Raw genomic sequence first — 6,242 nt, forward strand, 5'->3', positions numbered from 1 at the left:
AGCCTGGGCGGACGTAGACGGACCATCATAGCTCTCGGCATAGACCGATACGAAGTCGTCCTGGGCCGATGCAAAGTCGTCCTCTTCGGTCATTCAGACGCGTTTCGGGCCATGCGATTGCCGGCGACTTGCAGCCTCAGCAGCTTTTTTTCTGGAGTCCTTCAGGAAGTTGTGTAGGAGAATCGAGGCATATGTTTCATTCTTTGATTCCCGGGGCATCAACATCTCGCTTGGAGTGGATCGCTCCGTCGATCCTGGCGATGACGCAATCGAATAAGCTTTAGGAACAGATCCAAACTGCGTTTCGCGCCGCGTACGCGTTAGTTCGGCTAGAACCGCATCTATGGTGGATGTTTCGAGACGCTTTTCGCCATCTTGGAATCCACGACATTTTTCCTTCGCCAGAAGTATATCTTCTTCAGAAGCCTTTGCCCTTGCTGTCAGTCTCCTCATGGTTGCAGCTGCCTTCTTATATCCCAGCTCTTCAGCATACCACGCATATGCGGTAAGAGTGGTAGTGGTACAGGACGACCCTTCCTCAATTTTTTTTATCGTTCTTCTGATTCGGTCTAGGGTCTTTGCAAGCCACGTGACAGTTACTCTGCGGTTTGATTTTTCGTTAAATCTGCGCGCCAATTCATCGTAGATTCCGTTCTTTGATGTCCGGCAAGAACGCCACACCTCCGGATGCTCGTGGAGGAGTTTGCTAAGGAGATCGTGCATGTCGGTGAGCATAATATCTGAATAGATATATTAACAGTTTAATATTTATTATTCATTGACAATCAAGGGAGAAATCGATATAAAATACATTCGCTCCAATAATAATGGAAAAGGCATTTTATTTTTAATGAAATTGTTAAAGCTAAGATAGAATATACTAGGCTGCAGCTGTTATTTTTTGCCTCATTAATTTCGACGGTCACAGTATTACACGAATAAACGAGATTCCCTGAGTCGATATTAAAAGCAAAAGAAAAAAAAGGCCTTACACCAAATTTCAAAAAAAAAGGCAGGCGGGCAGACAACCTTGAGATCGACTCATCCTCTAAATCGATCGATGAAATCAAAGGTAAGTCTATCTCAAGTCCCTATGAGTTTTGTACACATCCGCACAAACTTAATATACCTTGTACCTAATCTGTGTAGAATATAAAAACTATCAGAGACAAGCTACTACATATATAAAAATCCTGTGATTATCTTGGCGCTAGTACTAAGAATTTTGCAACTTGATAGAAGTGAAAGAAAAATATACGATTTTTGATGCGAGAAACTGAGACAAAACAACTTCAACTGATACGACTTACACTGAATTGAAACGAATATTTATTATAGGTCTTAAAATATTTTTTTTTTTAAATTCGATTTATTGACCAAAAAAATTTGCAATATTTACAAAATAACACAATACTACAAAGTAATAAAAATTTAAAATCTTAAAGAAGCTTAAATGTAAGTTTCAAATTAATAATAATAAAACTCTATAAACTAAGATTGTAAGATTGTTCCGTCTTTTTTTTTTTTTTTTTGTTTTTTTATTAATTTTTTTAATTATTTTTTTGAATTTTATTATTTTTTTTTTCTCACTGCGAACTATTTTGTAGAGCTTTCATCAACCTCTACAAAACAGTTCTGCTTCAAACGGAACAATTTGCAGCTATCATCAACCTGCAAAAGTTCCTTTCAAAGCTAAAGATTTACTTTAAATTTAGAAATTATTTGTCTAATTATCTTACACTAATGTACGAACGAATCTTCATCAAGAAATATTGAAAATTAAGACTTTCTAACATATAAAGATTCAGTTTCTATAGGCAACTTCACAAAATTGCCACACCCGCTTTTTTACATCAATTTCGAATGCCAAAATATAGCGTTATAGCGTTTTTTGTATTAAATTTTTACGATCTTAGGAGTGGCAACCCATTTGTAGCTTAACAACACTAATGAAAAATCACAAAAACAAAAAGCGTTACTTAACGGCAATTTTCATTGTTTTTGTTCATTTTCGCGATCTCCATTTGCATTGGACTTGACGTCAATTGATTTAAATCATTTTAATAAATAAAACGACAAAAAGACAGGTGATATGTTCTTACCAAATAGTGGTAATAAAGTAATTATCACACGGAACGATCTTTTGGTCATATCTTGTTAGTTGGTAGTAGAAGAACATTTCTTTTTACCTTGGTTAGCTGTGATTTGGAGAAATCTGTTGAGCATGTGAGTCTGTCAAGGAGAACCTAGCAGAAAATACGCAACAACCTTTTAAGGAAACTCCATATAATTCGAAAGGCAACACATATACGTTGACCACTTACAAATCAGTTCCATCGCCTGTCACGAGCACATCGTCCACAGATAATGATGGGAAGCATTTGGAGAAATGCAAATCCTTGATGAACGCTTCGTTTTTACAATACTCTCGTGGTAGTCTATTGCTTATAGGTAAATACATAACCACTACCAAAGTTAAACGGGGTAATCATTCGCCTATAATTATCGATTGTTGCGTGATTGAATTGGAAGCACGCCTGAAACGTCTTAAGATATGGAGAAGTTCCGATTACATGATATCGCAAAATTTAGTTTCTCTATATTTATTTAAAGCAGATAAATATCTTTTATACTACTTTAAGGATCCTGCTATTATAAGCAACGTCCCATTGGTAGCGGACGTCTACAACCTAATAAGTGGTCCGATATTTATTATTTGGCATCTCAACATTATAATAACAACAATTCAGCAGAGACGAAATAGCGATTTGGGTACATTTATTGTTAATCGATCTTTAAAGTCATTTGTATATCCTGAAACTGTAATCGTTTTCCCATATTTTCCAGTATCAACGGATGGAAATGAGAGCGAAGAAAAATCGTCTTTTAAGGATAGACATGATATTGTCACCAAAAACTATGTGAAACCAGTAATGTCCGGATTTTTATTTGTATTTAGCTTGAAATACTAAAAGTATCGGTTTCGATGATGACCGATCGAGAAAGTTTATTGTCGGAAAAACAAGAAAATTCTGTTGAAGGTGATGGTGATATCAATAACGACGAGTTTAAAAAAGAAAATCCCACTCAAAAAGCTAATTTGGTAAACAATTGCTTATATTTTCCTAAATTGCAAAAAATAATATCCGTATATTCAAACTTTTTAATATTTATTTCAAATTTCGATAGATTTAATCAAAATGGTCATCACACGTTCAAAATAGTACACATTCCAAAAGCCTTCAAAAAAATGAAGTTAACGCAAACGCTCAGGACAAGAATGTTAGCGGAAAAAAGGATGCAAGTCCAAAAAAACAAATAATAAACCATTACGCTCCTTTAATCATATCTGCCATTTTTATTCGCCTCTGGCTCAAAATCCAATGTTCAGGCAGATTTTGCGATCGAACATAATTTTCTTAACGTCTATAGGCGTTTGATAGTCCTATTCAATTACTATGATATTGTGTTCGCAACTCTCATCTATGTACTCGGCTAAGCAAAATCCAGGTTAGACATAAGCGGTTCGTGAAAATCGAATGAAGCCGTTTTCTTGAGTTCTATCCTTTCTGTATACACTAAATATCATACATTTTTCCAGATTCTCATAACTCATGCGAAGAGCCTGCAGTAGTGTTCACTAGCTATAGCTTTGAAATATTTTTGGTGCTTTTTCGAGCTAAACCAAAAGCCGCAAATGAAAAGTTGCTTGATGTTTACTGTTAATAGTTCATAGCTTATACTTTAGAGCTTACAAATGCATCCACTTCAGTAACAAATGGACTGAAAAAGTGCGGTTGCAATTATAGTTAATTTCTTTTTCTTTTCCTATTTACGTAAAAGTGTGAAATGATAAAAGTTTTTTTTGTAAAAGTTTGCAAAATAGCACATTGATGCAGCAAGGAATCCGCTCTTGTAAGCATACCGTCAATGTAAAATTCAGAAAAAAATTTTATTAAATTTGATATAAATTTAATAAAATCGATTGCGCTCATTTCAAGTTTCTATATCAATTATCTCATCTAACTTTTCATTTGTCGATATGAGGTCAATAATGCTTTATAAGGCTTAAAAATTTACATTGAATGTGAAATGTACTATGCAACGGCGCGCCATGGTATTAATTATCACTATAAGTATTATGCAACTCTCTCAAAGGAATAAATGCAAACTGGGAACTGGGGTCAGCTGCGGTCGATATTCTTCTTAAACTTTTTTTCTTGCTTCTACAGCTTAGATGGCCCTACGCAAAAAATCAAAGGCAGCAAGTATATGAAAATGACTAATTCCGTTCATCAAATGGTTTACATTGTCTGAAATGTCATTCGAGGCGAGTACATCCCCCACATTTCCATTGCCTGAAAGAGAAGTTTTATAAGGTTTTTCTTTTTAAAACGTGACCGGATGCTGTAGACGTCCGAAGTAGCGCACTAACAAGCGAATAAGTAGCCGAGTAGACAACGATTGCGATTATCAAATCAGGACACCCGAGTTTAGGTCTCAAGTGCGCTGGAGTCTACGTTGGCGCACTTACAATGAGTACTTAATCAAGTAAGAGGCCTAGCATCTACCAATTGGATGTACACGCAATAGATTGCGGCCACAATCTGCCCATTGCGATCTCTTTCCTTTGCTAAGCACAATTTAGTTTAGTTTGATGATATTAAACATTTTATGTTTGAAATTTTATTCTATATTCGTGAAATGGCAATTATTATGTATCGGATGTGATGCATTTATTAACCCATTGCTGTCAATAATAATTTATAGAATATAAACGACATAAATAATAACTATATTTATTATAAATGTACTGAAGGCATTGAATCATTTTTGAAATTCAGACAATTATATAATTTCTCTACATATATAATTTAAAAGCAAAACAAAAAAAAAAAGAAAAGAGAGAGAGAAACATTTAAATGAACATTCAATGCAATAATAAATAAATCTTTCTAAGCAAATGCATAAATATTGTGCTATGTGAATAAATATAAACATGGCCGTCTGAGCCGACGCAATCGTGAAGCCAGTACGTATACATCTGCTCAACAGCAACATTAACAACAGCAACTATGCGTAAGCTACTGTAGGAAATGTTGGTGCGCTGCGTCAAATATATGCCAAGTTACATTTTATCATTTAATTGGCGGACATCGCATAGAAATTTTGGAAAATATGTTTTACATTTTTAATGGTTTAGTAGATAATCCCAACAAGACTTCTCTTTTCGAAATAAACTTAGAAATCATATTTTTGATGTGTATAGAAAAATTCAAAACTAAGTGAAAAAAAGAATTGTGAAAAAATGTGTGTCCCAAAATATATTCTGAATGTACTCTGAAAATTAATATATTACTAAATGTAAAAAAATATGTTAAGAAAATGGAAAATACTGCTCATACATGAAAGGATACTTTTTTAAGAGAAGTATTATCCAAAAGCTGCATATGAAAGTCAAGTCCATTTCATCTCTTAAATACAAAATATATATATATGTAGATTTTATTTCGGACATGCTTGTTGTCCGATTAGCCGAATTTTTTCAACGAACTTTTCCATTAATTTTATAAATGGACTTACCGTAGTGTTTTTAGTGTGTATGGACGTTTGTTTTTTAATTTTTCACTTTGCAAATTAAATTTGTAGACAATTTTTATATACTTCTTATTGGATTTCACAATTCGTTTTTCACTTTGCAAATTAAATTTGTAGACAATTTTTAAATACTTCTTATTGAATTTCACAATGAAGTTAGGAAATGTATTTTTTTCTAACCTCAAATGGTATTTAAATTATCTAAATTTTTCGCTCGCACAGAGTCGCATTTTAGGATTTGCATTATCTAAATTTTTCGCACGCACAGAGTCGAATTTGAGGATTTGCATTATCTAAATTTTTCGCACGCACAGAGTCGTATTTGAATATTTCAATTTTGTTTTGCATAAATTTAATTTTTTTAAACCAATGATAACATTTAAATAATACTCGAAAATTAGAAATCATTTCTCAGTTTTTAAGTCATTTAAAAATGGACGAAAGGGGAACATCCAACGTTCCAATATAAAAGCACCAAAGCAATAATTGAATCATGGAATTCCCTTTTTTTGCAGCGCTGGGCACGAGCGCAGAAATTTCATTTAAAAAAAAATGTCAACCAACCAAGAGGGAAGTAAGTAAATTTTTCTTTTTTTTTTTTATACAATTTTTATAGGCGTGGCATTCGATTTTATCCTATTTTC

At 33.6% G+C, this 6,242-nt stretch overlaps 1 long non-coding RNA gene across 1 annotated transcript; it reads left to right on the forward strand.

The window, feature by feature from the left end:
* Positions 1-2,123: 2,123 nt before the first annotated feature.
* LOC119635511 lies at positions 2,124-3,394 on the forward strand. The gene is made up of 4 exons (XR_005247064.1): positions 2,124-2,451; positions 2,643-2,772; positions 2,848-3,103; positions 3,190-3,394. It is a non-coding gene; the product is annotated as an uncharacterized LOC119635511 (long non-coding RNA).
* The last annotated feature ends 2,848 nt before the right edge of the window (positions 3,395-6,242 follow it).

Source organism: Glossina fuscipes, unplaced genomic scaffold (assembly GCF_014805625.2).
Source record: "Glossina fuscipes isolate IAEA_lab_2018 unplaced genomic scaffold, Yale_Gfus_2 26, whole genome shotgun sequence".
Taxonomy (NCBI): Eukaryota; Metazoa; Arthropoda; class Insecta; order Diptera; family Glossinidae; genus Glossina; species Glossina fuscipes.